General features: G+C 42.1%; 1 protein-coding gene across 7 annotated transcripts in view; it reads right to left on the bottom strand.

Annotated features, from left to right (window-relative positions):
- LOC121533839 (catenin delta-1) overlaps positions 1-20,299 on the bottom strand; it is a 34,327-nt gene extending 14,028 nt beyond the window's left edge. For 6 of the 7 annotated variants that reach the window (XM_041840163.2, XM_041840129.2, XM_041840172.2 and 3 more), the window contains exons 1-2: positions 20,181-20,299; positions 17,504-17,582 (exon numbers count right to left, since the gene is read on the bottom strand). The gene's annotated coding sequence lies outside the window, so the exon portion shown is untranslated. The remainder of the gene's footprint in view (positions 1-17,503; positions 17,583-20,180) is intronic. The other variant, XM_041840144.2, reaches the window with a different exon arrangement.
- Positions 20,300-20,594: the final 295 nt, after the last annotated feature.

Raw genomic sequence — 20,594 nt, 5'->3', positions numbered from 1 at the left:
GCAATAAAATGCAAATTAATTACTTAAAAATCATACAATGTGATTTTCTGGATTTTTGTTTTAGATTCCGTCTCTCACAGTTGAAGTGTACCTATGATAAAAATTACAGACCTCTACATGCTTTGTAAGTAGGAAAACCTGCAAAATCGGCAGTGTATCAAATACTTGTTCTCCCCACTGTATATTGCACAGTAGCTGTGGCTCAGCTGAGACTGCAGCTCTTTTCTGGGCCATACGAAACACACCGTCAGCAGAGAGGCAAGAACAGCAACTCCCAGGAGCCTTCTCTCCTCTCCTTTGTTTAATGCCCTCCAGTACTGCTTGTCCGTCTCTCCCCCAGCCTATTTCTCGCTCACTCTCCCAACCTCCCCCTCAGCCCTTTCTCTCTCTAACCGCTCTCCATCTATTCTTCTCTCTCCCCCTCTGCAAAACGCCCCTCTCCATGTCTGTTTCTTTCCATTTCCAGCCTCTCTTCAGAGCACACAATAGAATGGACTAGATAGCATAACGTATAAATCAGAGGCAGACAGACACAGGCTCAGAGACAGTAGTAACTCCTCTCTTATCTGCTGATAAAACATCAAGCACCCCCTGGTTCCTGGTTTAAAAAGTCACTATTTGGTAAATCCATTTGATTTCAAATCACTTTTTGACAGCACCCCATTTGATTTGAGCAAAACCTTCCATTTGTATTTGCCCATTGTAGAAGTTTTCAGAAAGTGACTATTAGCCAAAACATAACACCCAACCTGCATTCAAGAGGATCTTGTGTCTCAATTGGTGGTGGGCAAAACACCAAAATCTCAGATGATGTAAAATAGGGTCTAAGCTACAGCGTATGCGAAAATGAAACGCAGAGTTTCCGCGTTTTTAGATCAGAGGTTAAAAGGTTACAAAATGTTTTTATTTTTTACGTATTATAAAATAGTTTGACAACCCTGCTTGTAAGCTTTTAAATGATATCAAACTCAACCGATTATCTTTTCCAGTGATTAAGACTTGGTATGGTGGGGTATGCAAAATGGGTCAACTTGGAGCACCTTTATCTCCCCAATGTTTTTGCATTCAGGTCCAAAAAGTCCCGTACTTTCTGACAACTTATTCCATGGGCAAACATGTATGGAAAGTTTTGTTTAAATCAAAAGGGATGCTGTCAAAACGTGATTGAATTCAAAATGCACCACACACAAACAAGCACAGACACACACCTGTCAAACCGGTTTGGGTAAGGAGGGGCAAATGTCACTGTCTTTTGACACACAGACAACTCTTTGTATATTACTGCTAGAGCTGGGAATTGCCAGGGACCTCACTATACGATATTATCACGATCCTTAAGTGCGATTTTATTGCAATTTGATGTTCCAAACAGATTGCTCACTATACGTCTGTTGCAAAGGAGACAAGAGAGAGCATGATAAATGAGTTTTGATCAGTCATAGAGAACAAGCTATCCCAAATCAAATTTTATTGGTCACATACACATATTTAGCAGATGTTATTGCGGGTGTAGCAAAATGCTTGTGTTCCTAGCTCCAACAGTACAGTAACAATAACAATATAGGATGAAAAATACCGGAGTTTTGGCGCCGGTAAAGCCAACTAGCACTAGCTAATGCTACCTAGCAACAAAACACCTTTTTTTTCTTTTTTACAAATCGATACTTGGAGTCAAAGTGATAGGGGTGTAACGGTACACGTATTCGTCCCGAACCGTTCGGTACGGGGACCTTTGTTCGGTCCACTCTATTAACCCAAATGAATACATAAAAATAATAAACCAAAATAGGCTATGCCTACACTGCGTTGGATTCCTCGAGTAAATCTGAGCTGAAAAAACATTTCAGGCTATTCCGTTAAACTGGAGCCTATGCGCACATTGTAATACAAATTCTAATCTTAATTGGCGCATTTTAAACTGTCCTTTTGTGAGGCGCAGCCGGGAACTAGTTCTGTACGATGGCGAGCGGTGTGGTCGATAAACCAGGAGCATCCTCAATCATAGTTTAAATCTCCAGTTTGGGAACATTTTGGCTTCCCAGTATATTGCAATGGCGATGGACAGAGTGTTGTGGATAGAACGTTAACAGTAACTGCTCAGCGAGAATAGCCTATGCAGCTGCCAACACCTCAAACATGTTGACACATTTACGCCGAAATCACCCCAGTATTCCTACCACCGGAGCAAGACGGAAAAGCAAAGAAACAACTTAGTTTCCTCTGACCTTCCTTCGCAGCCGATTCTGACCGAGGATGGAAATTACAAGAGCAATTGGTGTTTATGGCCGCGGATATGCACCCATTCTCTGTAGTTGAGAAGAATAGGGTGTTTCAGGCAGTACTTCGTGAAAGTGCTCGAGCTACTTTACGAACTTCCCACTCGCACCCATTTTAGCAAACAGGTAGTACCTGCTCTATACAAGCAAGCCAAAGCTGAAGTTGTCAATGAGTTGGCCAATGCACCCTGTGTTGCGCTCACTACAGATGGATGGACCTCCAGGGCTACAGAGAGAGCTACTTAACAGTGACATCACATTACCCCGGAGTGGGAGATGAGAAGTATCGCGCTACAGACACCCTCCCCTTTGTGAGAGTCACACAAGTGTGCATCTTTTTCTCTTTGTAAGAAAAACATTATAGTATAGGCCTATACAATGTCTGAGCCATGATTACATATAGATTTCACAAGCATATTGCACTTTATTTTAGTTTTTTTTTTATGAGGAATCGTGTGTTTTCACAAATGAGGAATACAAAAATTAACTACAGTAACTGTTGGCATTTTATTTTCCAGCTGTACTGAAACCGAACCGTGACCCGAAAACCGCAAATAGTACCAAACCGTGGGTTTAGTGAACTGTTACACCCCTATATGTAACGACCTATTTTCCCCCCACCACTAATTACCACCTCTCTCAAGAAATGTGGTTCAGGCAACAAGGACCTGCATATACACTTCTTGCAGCAGGTGTGTGAGAGAGATCTATACAGAGATGGGGAGGTGTTGACAAGGTGTAATAAGGTGAAAGGAGGAACAGAGGTGTCTTGTGACATGGGAAGCGGGCTGACTCACAGTTTCACCAGTGGGGGACAGTGTGAGTGAGTGAGTGAGTGAGCGCGCGAGGCAGAGCGAGAGAGCGCGCGAGGCAGAGAGAGCGAGCGCGCGAGGCAGAGAGAGCGAGCGCGCGAGGCAGAGAGAGCGAGCGCGCGAGGCAGAGAGAGCGAGCGCGCGAGGCAGAGAGAGCGAGCGCGCGAGGCAGAGAGAGCGAGCGAGCGAGACAGAGAGAGCGAGCGAGATAGACAGACAGACAGACACAGAGAGCGAGAGACATACATAGAGAGAGAGAGACATACATACATGAGGACAGACTGGAATGTGATGAGTAGGACTGCCCTTTAAACAGTAGAAATAGGACCTCTAGCTGCCTCGTCTGCTCCTGTCTGGTGACTCACAACACACATGCACCTCCTCCAATTCCGTTCTATGTCATCTAGTACAGGCCGGTTTAAACTCCCTTTCACTCTGCTACTCAAACAGGAGCGGTGGATGTGGGTGTGAGAAAAAAGGAGGTAGGATGGATGACTGGCTGAAAAAAGGTTGACTGAACTGCAAGAAAGGAGAGGTCATGGGAGAAATATTTCTCAAGAGGGTTGCTTTATTTTGGAATAGAGGTGGTCAGGAAACAGAGATGAACGTGAAGAGGAAGTGATGAGGACTGATGACATTTTAAAACAAACACACACACAGCCAAAGGCCACTGCCCACCTGCACAAACTCCTGTCCAGTAACACATGCCCTTACATGGGCAGACTCAGGACAGCAGCACAGTTGGGATGAGAAGGAGGGAAAAGGAGGTGTGGGGGGGGGGAGATGAACGTTGAATAAAAGCGGAGCTTACATTCCTCACATTGTGTTGGGTCAATTCAATTCAATTCAATACAATACACTTACACACTAAACCAGGGGTAGTCAACTCTTAACCAGCAGGCTCCGGACCTCGTAGGGTTTCTGTTCTACCTGATAATTAATTGCAAGCACCTGGTGTTACAATAAATAAATAAATGTAAGCAGTGGAACTGGCTTCGAGGTCCAGAGTTGAGTTTGAGGGCACTAAACTCTCACTCACTACGAAAGTAGACAACACATGGTGGTAAAGTACTAAGGCTTCTGTATACAGACAGTAACATCTCAGGGCAAGCCTCTGGGTCACAGTGACCCATTCTCACACACACACCACGCAGAACCCAGTCTGGAATTCCACACACACACCACGCAGAACCCAGTCTGGAATTCCACACACACACCACGCAGAACCCAGTCTGGAATTCCACACACACACCACGCAGAACCCAGTCTGGAATTCCACACACACACCACGCAGAACCCAGTCTGGAATTCCACACACACGATTATGTAATCATTTACAAAGAAATAATAAGGAATCTGTGTATGATTCCCCAAAAAAAAAAGGAATGAGCATGTTTTTTTGTTATTAGTGTGTATGTCATTCCGGAGTGTTAACCACAGAGAGTGGGGGGAATTCGCAGCCGTCAGTTTGGGAGGCCACTGGAACAAAGAGAAGTTTGTGTGCGCAAAAGCAAGTGTGAAAGAGTTGGAGAGTGATTCAGGCTCTGTGTGCGCACGCGTGCGTTATAAGCAGCTTCCTAGTCGTCTTACTGTCAGGGCCGAAGCTACATATGACGACAGAGGTCAGAGAGCCGGTAGTTTCTTCAAATTTGAAAAAATGAATTAAACAAAAATGTAAATGTTATTTTTAAGAACTCAGTCAGGGTCTCAACTTCCTGATGACAGAATAGTAGAATAAACAAGGTGCAATTTTGGAACTTTTCCCTCTTGTTATATGTCACTCAGTAAACAGGTCTCTATCCAACCTTTATTAAGTACATGTCAGATAAATTTTAAAAACTGTTGAAATGTCGACAAAAATTTTTTACACTAGACAGGGTGGGATCTTTTTGTGACAGTACAAATAATTATGTGAGAAATGGCAGTGGAAATGCGTTTATGCGCAAATATTGACATCACCATCATATCAAAATAAACTTTAGTTAAGCGATGATATGTTGTGTGGTCCATGACCGCCACAGATAGGGCTGTGGCGGTCATTTCATTTTCTCAGCCGGTTATTGTCATGCAAATGACTGCCGGTCTCACGGTAATTGACAAACACGTTTAGCATCTCCAGGCCTCCACGCATACAAGCCACTGATGCGCACCTTTGGAAAGTCTACATTTCAAAAAAGTATAATACATCCATTTAATATACACCATCACAATAAATCCATTTATTTTAGGCAAGTCTAAAGAAACATTATGATTATGAAGGAAATGCATTTCAGAAGAACCGAATATGAGTCAGCCTACTGTATGTTATCTGGCTGTGCGCCATGCCATAGACTGTAGGCTAGTTCATTTAGCAGACAAGATATGCTTATAAGTCCCATTCCATTATTTTATATGATTTTATAGTAAGAATAATATAATTGAACTTAGCAGAAAGGATATGTTTCCCAATCCAGAGCAAGTGCACATATGAAGTGGCTATGTTGAGCGTAAAAGTGATTTGAAACAGGTCCTATACCAGGGATGGGTAACTCCAGTCCTCGGGGGCCGGAGTGGTGTCACACCTTTTCTCCATCCCTAGCAAACACATCTGATTTAAACTAATTGCATTCTAAACTGAAGATAGTCCCTCCTGTAGCTTAGTTGGTAGAGCATGGCGCTTGCAACGCCAGGGTTGTGGGTTCGATTCCCACGGGGGGCCAGTATGAAAAATGTATGCACTCACTAACTGTAAGTCGCTCTGGATAAGAGCGTCTGCTAAATGACTAAAAATGTCAAATGTAATGATTAGTTTATTATTAGAGGCTGGTGTGTTAGCTGGGGCAAAAGTGTAACACCAATCAGGCCCAGAGGACTGGAGTTACCCATCCCTGTCCTATTCGCAATAGTTATTTGTATCATTCACAACTAAAATGTGCCAAACCTTAGAATGTCTTAGCAATCAAAACATATGGGCTGCATGATTCAACTATAGGCTATTTAGTATTTGAAAAGTTTGCGCTCCGATCCTTGCCTCAGGCTGCACACTCCATTCTCTCATCAAGTGATTCTATTTTTACCCCTCAGACTATTCTCAATTTAATCTAGTCTTTACTAATATATACAAATCTGTTTACATTCAAATAATCTTAGCTTGACGATGAGTTGGTTATTTGAAAATCAGCTGTGTAGTGCTAGGCAGGGGCGCAACTTTTGTTTTAGAAGTGGGGGGGGGACATCATTAAAATTCTTAGTTTTATCCACTCCAAAACAGCCTACCCGACTGCTCTGTGTTGTCCGCATGGTCCTAAAGCACACCGTTGCCTCGTTTTGTATCACATTCTAATGATAAAACTGGCAAATGACAAAAATGCATTTCAGAATGTGGCGGGGGGCCCATGTCCACCCCCCAGTGAAAGTTGCACCCCTGGTGCTAGGGCAAAAAACTAAACGTGCACCAAGGGGAGGCCTCAGGACAGAGTTTGGGAAACCCTGACCTAGGCCTATACGTTCTCTCCCAGACTCATGGATAGAAAGTAGCATAAGGTAACCAGTCCATCCAGTATGCATAATAATACAGCCCTGGGCTAGACCAATTATGTACCATTATTACGGATTATCCTGAATGAATCGTGAATAATGTGTGAGAAAGTTAGACGCACATATAACAACACCCTCAAAATGGTAACCTCCCCTGTTATTGTAATGGTGAGAGGTTAGCATGTCTTGGGGGTATGATATTTGTGCGTCTGTAGCAATATAGCCACAGCAAAGAATAATTACATCAACTTTTCAAAGCACTGGTAATGCATTCAGATTTGTATCAACTGAAGCATGCGCAGAACCATTTAAAACACGAGTTTGGCAAGTACGTATGAGCCTCGTGCATGGATTTCTCTTGTGTGCCTGCTTCAGGTGATAGAAATCTACAAGCGCTTTGAAAAGTTAATGTTATTATACTTTCCTGTGGATAGATTTTCACAGACAACTCTCATCTGGCTATAGGTAGGCTACCTGCTGATTGGGGCTTACATTTTATTTTGATTGTTCTGGTTCACCATCAACAATAGTTTTGCGTGAAACAATCAGTATATACGGTAATTATTTTTTTTTATACAGGGTAAAGTTGATAATTTCATAACGAGGACAGCAATCACTTTCGCATGGTCAAAGCAGAGAAGCTCACTTAGAGTCCGCCAAAATGGTCTAAACCATTCGATTATGAGACATGGTGAAATCCAAAGTTGTGCTATATAAGTGTTAGAGCTAGTAATGTATCAATATTGATACATTACTAGCTCTAACACGTTGAATCTGAAAAATGACAAATTATTTAGTGGGTTTTAATTTAGAATGGATTTACCCATTGAGATCAGGGTCTCATTCTCATGGGTGCCCTGATCGCAGTAATACAACAATCAAATACAAATGTGAAACAAAAACAGCAAATCAATATAATTTTAAATAAATAAAAATACGGCACAACACAAATTAAGAGAAACTGTTCCATTCCTCAGCCACTAGTTCCTCACATTAAATTGACTGAGCAGCACAAAAACATCCGATTGCAATGAGTTTTGTGAATTAATCCAGCAGTGAGGTGCATTAAAAAGGAAAATCAGATTGACCTAATTCGGTGTAGACTTGAGGAACCTCAAGAGCTAACCAACCCTGTGAACGGGTTTGGTAAGTCATGGTTTTTATACACTACCGGTTAAAAGTTTTAGAACACCTACTCATTCAAGGTATTTATTTTTTTTGGCTCTCATGAGGACCGCCACAGGAATGGAAGACCCAGAGTTACCTCTGCTGCAGAGGATACATTCATTAGAATTACCAGCCTCAAAAATTGCAGCCCAGATAAATGCTTCAGAGTTCAAGTAACAGACATGTCAACATCAACTGTTCAGAGGACTGTGTGAATCAGGCCTTCATGGTCGAATTGCTGCAAAGAAACCAATACTAAAAAGGACACCGATAAGAAGAAGAGACTTGCTTAAAACGCGAACAATGGACATTAGACTGGTGGAAATGTGTCCTTTGGTCTGGAGTCCAAATTGGAGATTTTTGGTTCCAACCGCTGTGTCTTTGTGAGACGGTGTGGGTGAACGGATGATCTCCGCATGTGTATTTCCCACCGTAAAGCATGGAGAAGGAGGTGTTATGGTGTGGGGGTGTTTTGCTGGTGACACTGTCTGTGATTTATTTAGAATTCAAGGCACACTTAACCAGCATGGCTACCACAGCATTCTGCCATCTGGATTGGGCTTAGTGGGACTATCATTTGTTTTTCAACAGGACAATGACCCAACACACCTCCAGGCTGTGTAAGGGATATTTTACCAAGAAGGAGAGTACTGCATCAGATGACCTGGCCTCCACAATCCCCCGACTTCAACCAAATTGAGATGGTTTGGGATGAGTCGGACCGCAGAGTGAAGGAAAAGCAGCCAACAAGTACTCAACATGTGGGAACTCCTTCCAAGACTGTTGGAAAAGCATTCCCGGTGAAGCTGGTTGAGAGAATGCCAAGAGTGTGCAAAGCTGTCATCAAGGCAAAGGGTGGCTATTTGAAGAATCTAAAATATATTTTTATTTGTTTAACAGTTTTTTGGTTACTACATGATTCCATATGTGTTATTTCATAGTTTTGATGTCTTCACTATTATTCTACAATGTAGAAAATAGTAAAAAAGGAAAGAAAAACCCTTGAATGAGTAGGTGTTCTAAAACCTTTGACCGGCAGTGTACTTCAACAACGAAGTTAAGTAAATCGGGAGCATGTGTAGTAGAGCTTTTTATAAACAGTGAAGTGATCTTTGGGACTTTAATGACAACCAGCCTTTGATACAGGATGCAGTCATGAGTATTAAAAAAGTCATCTGTGATAAAGCGAAGGGCGCTAAGGTAGACGGCATCCAAAGGTTTAAGAGTAGTGGCTGCTGCATTCTGGTAAATGGTGTCACCATAGTCAAGAACTTGCAGTAACGTTGACTGTACAATTTGCTTCCTGCTGTTTAGGGAGAGGCAACATCTCTTTCTAAAATAGAAGGCCACTTTAAATCTTAGCTTTTTAACTAGCTCATCGGTTTGTTGTTTTTTAAACATTAAATCCTTGTCAATCCAAATGTCCAGGTATTTATAGGCGGGAACCCAATCGATGGGAGAACCATTCAATATTACCAGAATGCTAACAACATTAGCACAAGTAATAGCGAATTTCCATAGAGGCTGCTAGCTAAATATGCTAACGATCGCAAACAAAGAACAAACAAGTTGCAAAGACAGGCAATCCAGCTCAAAGTTATACATACAGTGCATTCGGAACGTATTCGGACCCCTCAACTTTTTCCACGTTACAGCCTTATTCTAAAATGGGTTAAATAAAACATTTTCCTCAGCAATCTACACAGTACCACATAATGACAAAAACAGGTTTTTAGAAATGTTTGCAAGTTCATAAAAAATAAACAGAAATACCTGATATACATAAGTATTCAGACCCTTTGCTATAAGACTCGAAATGGAGCTCAGGTGCATCCTGTTTCCATTGATCCTCCTTGAGATGTTTCTACAACTTGATTGGAGTCCACCTGTGGTAAATTCAATTGATTGGACATGATTTGGAAAGGCACACACCTGTCTATATAAGGTCCCACAATTGACAGTGCATGTCAGAGCAAAAACCAAGCCATGAGGTCAAGGAATAGTCCGTAGAGCTCCGATACAGGATTGTGCAGAGGCACAGATCTGGGAAAGGGTACCAAAAAATGTCTGCAGCATTGAAGGTCCCCAAGAGCACAGTGGCCTCCATCATTCCTAAATAGAAAAGGTTTGGAACCACCAAGACTCTTCCTAGAGCTGGCCGGCTGGCCAAACTGAGCAATCGGGGGAGAAGGGCCTTGGTCAGGGAGGTGACCAAGAACCCAATGGTCACTCTGACAGAGCTCTAGAGTTACTCTGTGGAGATGGGATAACCTTCCAGAAGGACAACAATCTCTGTAGCACTCCACCAATCAGGCCGTTATGGTAGTGGCCAGACAGAAGCCACTCCTCAGTAAAAGGCATGACAGCCCGCTTGGAGTTTGCCAAAATGCACATAAAGGACTCGCAGACCATGAGAAACAAGATTCTCTGGTCTGATGAAACCAAGATTGAAATCTTTGGCCTGAATGCCAAGAGTCACTTCTGGAAGGAAACCTGGCACCATCCCTAAGATAAAGCATGGTGGTGGCAGCAACATGCTGTGGGAATGTTTTTCAGCGGCAGGGACTGGGAGACTAGTCAGGATTGAGGCAAAAATGAACAGAGCAAAGTACAGAGAGATCCTTGATGAAAACCTGCTCCAGAACACTCAGGACCTCAGACAGGGGCGAAGTTTCACCTTCCAACAGGACAACGACCCTAAGCACACAGCCAAGACAACGCAGGAGTTTCTGAATGTCCTTGGAGTGCCACAGCCAGGGCCCGGGCTTAAACCCAATCGAACATCGCTGGAGAGACCTGAAAATAGCTGTGCAGCAACGCTCTCCATCCAACCTGAGAGCTTGAGAGGATCTGCAGAGAAGAATGGGGAAACTCCCCAAATACAGGTGTGCCAAGCTTGTAGCGTCATACCCAAGTAGATTTGAGGCTGTAATTGCTGCCAAAGGTGCTTTAACAAAGGTCTGAATAATTATGTAATGTGATATTTCCGTTTATGTTTAATAAATTAGCAAACATTTTATAAAATCCTGTTTTTGCTTTGTCATTATGGGGTATTATGTGTAGATTGATGAGGGGAAAAAAAGAATTTAATCAATTTTAGAATAAGGCTGTAACCTAACAAAATGTGGAAAAAGTCAAGGGGTCTGAATACTTTCCCAAGGTAGGAAATACTGAATGCAATATTTGGTGAGTTTGGACATTTACAAGTGAACTAGAGACATTGTGCAAATGAACAACGTTTTGACGCGTGCTTGTCTGAAGTAAGAACAGTACTGGGTCTGGAGCAGCATGTGTACACGCTGTGTCGAGTCGCTAGGGCGACAGGCCTGCCTGCTCTGCTCAGAGAAGATGGAGGTGCAGACAGCCTAGAACGGAGAGGAGAAAAAACCTGCAAGGAAATCAAGATAGCAGTGGCAGCTGTACAGATAACTCATCCAACGGGCTTTGACTTCTCAAACACAGCAGAAAGTTAAAACACTAGGATGCCCCGTCACCTTATTAATTCAGCCACTTACATAACTATCAAGTTAAAATTGTGTCGCGTTAAAGCAGAATTCTTCGTTTCTCACGCAGGAAAAGATAAAACGCATAAGAAATATCTTGCTGCGTTTTGTAAACAAAGATCTAAAATGCTTCTTATTGTAATTTCTGCTCGGCATCAGACATTTTGTGCTTCAGTTGCACTACTCCACTCGGATAAGAATTTTACAAAAGGCATTCTATCAGCATACAATGGTCTAACTGATGTAGCTACTTTTTTCCCTGTACTTTTCTTGCCTACTTTTCTCTGGTAAAATGCAAGATTAAACATTAGGGAATATAGCTCGCTACATTATTTCTATGATAAACAGAAATGATGGCCATGCATCGTTTTGCAACAAAATACCTTGCTTTGTCATTGTAAACTCACTTGTGTGGCTGCCAGCAAAATAGCGTTGCACTTCTGTTGCCATCTGATGAAAATGAAGCTATTTTCTGCCAAAATGTGTCGCACTAATGTTTTTCTGTGAAAAAAACTATAGTTGCACGTCCCTGATCACTATTGTAGCAAAGAAAACAAACAAATGTGACCCCTGCTCCCGCTTTCCCCCGTTGTGCGGTTTACTAAAACACGTGACAGGCTCAACTGTTCTGGGGAACTACGGTAAGCTTCATAATGTGACAGGTGAAATGAAGAACGCGATCTGCTTTACCTCCTAACGTATTGCACAAGTTGACTGCAGGTATTTACTTAAAAAGTAGGCACACATTTCTTTGTGTGAAAAACTTCAAAATAAATTGCTTCAATGGAATTGACGGTATTGAAAAACCATCTGTGGTTTAAAAAAATTAAATAAAATAAAAGGCTTTTAGCTCCCCCTGCCTCGAATGCCCTCCCGGACCACCTGAAGGCACCACAGACTCTGGGCTCCTTTAAAAACAGGCCTAAAGACCTTCCTCTTTAGGAAGGATTTATGTTGAAAGCTGTGCTCCTTGGTGTCCTTCTACCTTGTAGCATCAGCTGGGTTCTTTGTCAGTTACCCTGTCTAGTTGTGTCCATTTTTTATTTGTTTGACAAACCAGTATGTTTGATGAGGGGCCAGGAGCTGATCTACGCTGCTATGCCCATCAATGGGGCTCTGGCAAAGACCTCACCTCCAGCCTCACCTCTTGCCTGCTCACCAACGGTCATCGATGAGGAGAACAGAATTAAGCAGGTTAAGTCTGACTTGTTCAAACTTCAACATAGTATATGTTTGTGTGTCAGATATCACCTATCCTGACATTGACAATAGAACAGAGACTGTATGTGTTCACAGATTCAGGAGAGGCAGAGAGACCTGGAACTCAACATATCCACAATGAGGTGATTACTAATAATACAGTACAGCACAAATGTCCAGTAATAGCAACACCCTTTTCATTCCATGTGTCACTGATGAACTCTGGCTAAAGCATCTCCAGTCCATCTGTAGAAATTGGCAGACGGCAGTCTCAGTCATTTGAGCATAATTGGGTAGGTTTTATCTGACCTGTTCAAACTTCAAACATAGTACTTGTTTGGGTGTCAGATGATATTAAATACCTGTTCATGTGTCAGATATGACCTAACTGCCATTGGTAATAGAACAATGACTATGAGTGTATGTGTTCACAGAAACATGTATGGAGCCAGCACATGGACACTTCCAAGATGATGTGATGAAGTCCTGACTGACTTGAAACTGATGTCTCTGAATGGAGAGAGACCTGGCACTCAGCATTACAATTTTACTAGACAACTTTTACTTGTATTGTCTTTTTTTATTATTGAATTGGTATCAGTTAAAATGGGGAGGGAGAAACCCTGTGTATTCTGCACCAGGATCAGAGAACTGTGGTTGTATACGGGACACCACACAGGAAGGTATGACCACTGACATGTTTGCCAAGGTAGCCCCAATACATCCACACAAAATGTCGCTAGACACAATATCTGTATCAGCTGGGAATGACAAAGACGCACATTGTTATATTAGCAGAACACTGCTTCTATGGTATTATGTAGAGGGTTGTTTATTCTACATGGTCCTGCTACTACATTTGAAAGTTAACTCAGTTTAGAATATCTACATAAATTCAGCAATTGCATTCTTCTCATATTACTCTGTAGGCTACCTTTCAAAGCTTCCTCCGGCATCTCACCAAACGTCTGTAGTTATTGAACTCAACCTGCAGGAAGTTTATGTATTTTTGTAATTGAGTGGGGGGGCAGGGACACACCCAAGAATCACCCACATCAAGCCACACCCCCAAGCCAACTCACATTTGGCTTCTGTCATGGCCACCAGCATTTCCTGAGGAGCAAGCCAAAAAAACAAGGCCAAATCAGTGGGTGCAGTTCCCCTTTAATGTGAGTTAATGTGTTTGTAGATCGACTGAGGTGACTGAAGCTACAGCAAACAATGTGATAATGGCTGTTTTGCTTGTTTTTGCTGTTCTCCAACCAGCATTTTAGAGTTTTTTAAATTGTATAGAAATGCAGTAAATTAGCTTAAATCCTAACATTTCTTGGCTGGGGGCTACCCAAGTAAATAGTCCGATATTCTAGCCTTGAAGCCTATCGGAAGTCAGCTGCGAGTTTCGTTGAACAATGAAAACATTGCTGACCCCCCCCTTCACTTCACAGGCCCTTCCTGAAAAACAGGATGTTATGGATTCTCCATCATGGATGAGTGAGGACAAGGCTACACCACCACACTGTATGGTAAACCACTAGAAACCATTTCCTCTACAGCAGTGGTGGTCTTTACTGGAGATACGCAGCAGGGTGCGCACAACCCTTTGTTCCACACCCAATTCAGCTCTTCAAGCTCAGTTTTCAGGAACCTTGGTTGGACTATGAGGTATAACATTTCCTCGCTCTCTCACTGACACTTCTTTCTGTCACTGTTCTTTTCGCTTCCATTTATGGTTGAGGCTTCCACCTTCACCCCTAACCTGCCTCCCACTCGTGTTGAGGAAGTTACCTAAAATCAATAAAACCCATAAGACAAAGAAAAATATGATGCGACCGCAACAGCCAACCGTTACTCCGACCGCGTTGTGATGTCGTCATCTCCAGGTCACCAGGTCAGCAGATACTAAAGCAGAGTGCCGCGTTCAAAACAACTGGGAACTCAGAAAAATACGAGGTCAAATCATGACGTCAGTGATCTTCAGGTCGGAAAGTCGGAGCTCTAGAAAGAGGCCCTAATTTCAGAGTTGGATGACCATTCAGATAGATTTTTCCCCAGTCGGAGCTCGTTTTTCCCCCAAGTTCCCAGTTGTTTTGAACCCGGCATTAGGGTCAATGACATAGAATATCTGTGCGCTCGTACACACACCACGAGTCATATCGTCCTGTCTGATTCTGCAGCAGTCAGTCAGTGTGACTCAACCTAGTCTGGAGAATACAGCTTCCCTTTCAAGCATCGTCACGCTGTACCACAGGAGGTTGGTGGCACCTTAAATGGGGAGAACGGTCTCGTGGTAATGGCTGGAGCGGAACCACCAATGTCATGGTTTCCATGTGTTTGATGCCATTCCATCCACTCCATTCCAGCCATTATTATGAGCCGTCATCCCCTCAGCAGCCTCCACTGGGCTGTACACACCATCTAAAAACAATACAGCCCTATGTAACGTTTTATACTCCGTGTTCTCTACTGTACCATCTCTGCAACACCAGCAAGTGACCAGGAAGAAAGAGCGATTGAGCAGTGTGACATAAAATAATACAAGTCTGTGCCCTTCTGTCATTTGCACCTGTGTTTGCCAATAAGTCAGGGTAAGGTCATTTGCGTTGGTTTAATTGAACGTGGCTGGTAATGAGATAGGGGCATTAGACTGCTAATCCACTTACCTCCCCTCACACACACACACACACACAACCTCCCAAAAATATTGTGCAGTGTACATACACAAACTTAGCCTGAGGTACAGGCCATAACAGCTACACACCTCGTCTGGACACACAAACACAGCACGTAGCATTTCAACAATCTCAGTACCTTCACAACAACTAAAACAGTTTGTTAGTGTACACCCACCCACTCAGGTGCCCTCTACACACACGCAAACACAGAAGCCCTGTTTATCACAGGGTTAGAGGCAGCACCTGTTCCCTACCTGCACTGCATCACAGTGAAGCTCTCAGGGAGATCCCTTGTTGACTGACTGTACAGACCGAGGAACACCTGCACCCCACACACACAGGTGACAGATACCCAAATGACATCCAACCTCCCATCACGTGAACAAGCAACACACACAGTGACTTAACTGGCTTCCTCGGCTAGATATTAAATACAAATGTCAATATTTACAAACTAGTAGCGGATTGAATCCTTCTTATTCAAGCCACATGTCGACAGTTAACCCCACCCAACATTTTCCCTAACAAAACAAGTGCACTTAGGACCCACCCAACAGGTTAGCTGACAGGGAAAAATACCTGTGGGGGAATTCAACTTGAAGACCACCCCACCCACACAATCATATGCAACCATTCACTATTTCTTTGTTTTTTTTTTTGGGGGGGGGTGATGAGACGAGTGATGACATCAAAACTATGAAATAACCCATATGGAATCATCTAGTAACCAAACAAAAGTGTTAAACAAATTAAAATATATTTGAGATTTGAGATTCTTCAAATAGCCACCCTTTGCCTTGATTACAACTTTGCACACTCTTGGCATTCTCTCAACCAGCTTCACCTGGAATGCTTTTCCAACAGTCTTGAAGGAGTTCCCACATATGCTGAGCACTTGTTAGCTGCTTTTCCTTCACTCTGCGGTCCAACTCATCCCAAACCATATCAATTTGGTTGAGGTCGGGGGATTGTGGAGGCCAGGTCATCTGATGCAGCACTCCATCGCTCTCCTTCTTGGTCAAATAGCCCTTACACAGGGAGGTGTGTTGGGTCATTGTCCTGTTGAAAAACAAATGATAGTCCCACTACGCCCAAACCAGATGTGATGGTGTATCGCTGCAGAATGCTGTGGTAGCCATGCTGGTTAAGTGTGCCTTGAATTCTAAATAAATCACAGACATTGTCACCAACAAAGCACCCCCACACCATAACACCTCCTCCTCCATGCTTTACGGTGGGAAATACACATGCAGAGATTATCCATTCACCCACACCGCGTCTCACAAAGACACGGCGGTTGGAACCAAAAATCTCTAATTTGGACTCCAGACCAAAGGACACTTTTCCACCGGTCTAATGTCCATTGCTCGTGTTTCTTGGCCCAAGCAAGTCTCTTCTTCTTATTGGTGACCTTAAGTAGTGGTTTGTTTGCAGCAATTCGACCATGAAGGCCTGATTCAAGCTCCTCTGAATAGTTGATGTTGAGATGTGTCTGTTACTTGAACTCTGTGAAGCATTTATTTGGGCTGCAATTTCTGAGGCTGGTAACTAATGAACTTATCCTCTGCAGTAGAGGTAACTCTGGGTCTTCCATTCCTGTGGCGGTCTTCATGAGAGCCAGTTTCATCATAGCGCTTGATGGTTTTTGCGACTGCACTTGAAGAAACTTTCAAAGTTCTTGAAATGTTCAGTATTGACTGACCTTCATGTCTTAAAGTAATGATGAACTGTGGTTTCTCTTCGCTTATTTGAGCTGTTCTTGCCATAATATGGACTTGGTCTTTTACCAAATAGGGCTATCTTCTGTATACCCCCCCCCCTTCCCTTCCCTTCCTTGTCACAACACAACTGATTGGCTCAAATGCATTAAGAAGGAAATAAATTCCACAAATTTACTTTTAAGAAGGCACACCTGTTAATTGAAATGCATTCCAGGTGACTACCTCATGAAGCTGGTTGAGAGAATGCCAAGAGTGTGCAAAGCTGTCATCAAGGCAAAGAGTAGCTATTTGAAGAATCTCAAATATAAAATATATTTTGATTTGTTTTTGGTTACTACATGATTCCATATGTGTTATTTCATAGTTTTGATGTCTTCACTATTATTCTACTATGTAGAAAATAGTAAAAATAAAGAAAAACCCTTGAATGAGTAGGTGTTCTAAAACTTTTGACCGGTAGTGTATATATATTGTCCAACCATTCACTCTTTGTCTAACTGGTAATAACAAAAAATGGTCATAGCCAACACCTCTAACTAAAAATGGTTGAGGGAGAACTTGTTCAGACCTTGGTTTATCTTATAATCCTTCACATGGGGAGAAAACATGGTATAACTCAACCGGCAATACCCTTACCTATGTCAGGTGTGGTCAGCACTGTATGCTTGTTGGTCCCCTCGTTTTAAATAGAGCTGTTTTCACCACCCTTCAGGTACTAAAGATATGAACACAGAAGCTACCGGTTAATGAGCGAAGGCGTCACAGTGAAGCATGTAATTAGCTGTCTAAGTGAAACATTTCAGTCTTGCATAGTAGCTAGTCAAACGAATGAGTTGCCCTGGAAGCACACGAAAGAAAGAAAGAAAGAAACGAAATAAATTAAGTAGTAGGCAGGGATATGTTTGATATTAATACACCTTTATTCTCTCCATGTTTAACATATCTTGTTCGTCTGGGTGGCCTCTTCTACCTCTCTTTTGACCAATTAATCTGTTATACTGTAAGTATAACACACACACTAGTCTAAGTGAGGGAGGGGTAAAAGGTGGGACAGATGTCAAGGTAATGTGAGCCCATGATCATTATGCTCAGAGCTTAAACTCTCATTGCAGTCTACATTGGAACCATCAAATGTCATCTCTCTCTCTCACACACACTATTGGTTGTTGTGTGAGAGATGCTCATTCTGTTTTGTTTGATATTCTCCCCATGTTTAAAGGGACATTTCAAAAAATGCTCTCTCTTGGCCAGGTCGCAGTTGTAAATGAGAACTTGTTCTCAACTGGCTTACCTGGTTAAATAAAGGTGAAATAAATAAATAAAAAAATTTAAAAATATGTCAGCTCCATATTCATCTCCAGCACCACCCCAACATGTGAAAATTGTGTGCGTTTCTATGTTCTGTAGTATAAAAAAATTAAGATAGAGGCAGTTACGTTTTTACAATGACATCGGTGTGCATCGTGTGATTTTAACCAATTATGAGTAGGCATTGCCTACTAATTGGTTGATGTCATTGGAAACAGTTATCTTCCTCTGTCTTTTTTACAACAAAACATAGAAACCCGCCATTTTCACAATGATGTTCTGCTGGAGATTATGAATGTGAAGTAGAATTTTTTTTTTTTTATTTCCCTTTAACACGTACCTAGCTTGTCTGGATGCCACATCTACCTCTTCTGACCAATTAGTCTGTATATAATGTAACACACACACAGTTCATTGGTTGTGTGAAAAGTACAGATGCTCATTCTGTTTTTGTTTGATATTAATTTTTTATTTTTTATTTATTTCACCTTTATTTAACCAGGTAAGCCAGTTGAGAACAGGTTCTCATTTACAACTGCGACCTGGCCAAGATAAAGCAAAGTAGTGCAATAAAAACAACACAGAGTTACATATGGGGTAAAAAAAAACAAAGTCAGAAACTGGGTATTTACAGGCTATTTACAGACACACGACAGAAACAGAACTGCACTACTTCGCCATCTTGGCCCATAGGCCTGTATTGTTTGCATGTTCACTATGGAACTTAAGATATGCACCTACTGTAATGACATCTGCCTGTATGAGACCTCAGAATTCAAATGAATGCAAGTGGGAAACTTGGGATCAGACTCTTCCTCCTAGGTTAGCAAGTCGGACATTTCCAAATTTCCAACATGACTTGAACACAGCATAATTGCATTAGTACATCAAAATAAATAACTTTGAGGGGGGTATTCATTTATCAATGATTTCTTGCATACAACATGAAATATGCACATATTAAAAACAATTGGCATATACACATATATATACACACACAATTATATTTCATTTTAACATGCTCACTATTGTATAACCCCTTGAAAATGTAATGTTGATAGGACATTCATATCTTGAGATATTTGAGTTTGTTTATTCATTTGAGTCCACCTGTAATTTTGGTGCAATTTTTGGAAAAGGCTTTGCCATCGTGACCTGTGCATTATCTCCCGCGACCTTTTGACCCAGAATTCGGACACACAAATTGTAATTTGTCAGCAATGGTAAGGCCTACAGACATTAAACAAAGTGCTTCTGAGAGTCTGTTGTATCATTGATAGTTCTAAAATTAATGTTTATTTTACCCTCCCTAACATTAACCAGAAAGCACATTCCTACGAAGAATCATGCTAAACTGCTAGCTAAAGATGTTATTTTGCTCAAATTCTAATTTGACTGAGGTCGATTGAAGCAAGGATAATGTAAAATTCAAACAAAAGATCAATCGATGCATGGCATATTCAACGGTGGCTAGCTAGCTAATTTAGCTGCAATTTCAACTAGCTAACAAAACAATGGAAACGTTAGTTAGCTGGTCAGTTTTGAATTGCAAGGGTGCAGCATGTTTCTAAAACTCTCGGCTAGTTTTGGTTGCTTGACCAGTTAGCTAGCTTGTTTGGCTAACCATTTCTTTGCGCGTAGCCGCGCTAGTTAGCTTGACGTAGCTACAATAGCGCAAGCTAGCTAACGTTAGTTGCTAACACAGCGAAGAGTCTTGTGTTTCAATTTAAACAAACCTTCTGCGCTTGTTAAAATATTTGGTAGCTAGATAACAGGTCCTCCACCTCTACTTATGGTGGAGACACTGGCCTACTAGACAGGCGTAAAGCTGGCTATCCGTGCTGAGCGGAATTTGGGCGTTTTAACCACAATCACTCACACGGGCAGTGGAAAAGTCGTGATCTGTGCCCCAGTTGACCACTCCTTGCCGACGCTGCGGTTTGCGAACTAAAGTAAAACTGTCAAATGATCCCATCAATCCGCTTGTATGTTTTATTTTACTTACCTATACGTCTCGTATTCCCTGTCCCTTCCCAACGTATTTATTTTCTTCACTTTATCCACCTTTTCTCCTCCTTCTTTCTGGTTTCTCGGTCAAGCACGGTGGGAGCAAAGATGAACAGATAGGCCGGGGGGGAGAGGGCGGGCATAAAGGATGGATTTTACCGTAATTACGGATAACAGTTAGCCTATATCATTCCCGCCCTAGTAATGGTGTCTTCAGCTACAGAATGAACATTCAGCATCACACAGCACAATAGAAATGAACTTCTTCACAAATATCCAACTGAATGAACATAAAAAATAATCATATATATATATATATACAATTGGGTTGGTTCAAGGGTTGATGTTGAAGGAATGTCCCTGGCCTCTCCTCCCAGTCCCCCATCCAAACACACACATACCTCTGATATCA

The sequence above is a fragment of the Coregonus clupeaformis genome, chromosome 2 (assembly GCF_020615455.1).
Source record: "Coregonus clupeaformis isolate EN_2021a chromosome 2, ASM2061545v1, whole genome shotgun sequence".
Taxonomy (NCBI): Eukaryota; Metazoa; Chordata; class Actinopteri; order Salmoniformes; family Salmonidae; genus Coregonus; species Coregonus clupeaformis.
Note: the sequence above shows the minus strand (reverse complement) of the source record. Positions and strands in the feature narration are given on the sequence as shown.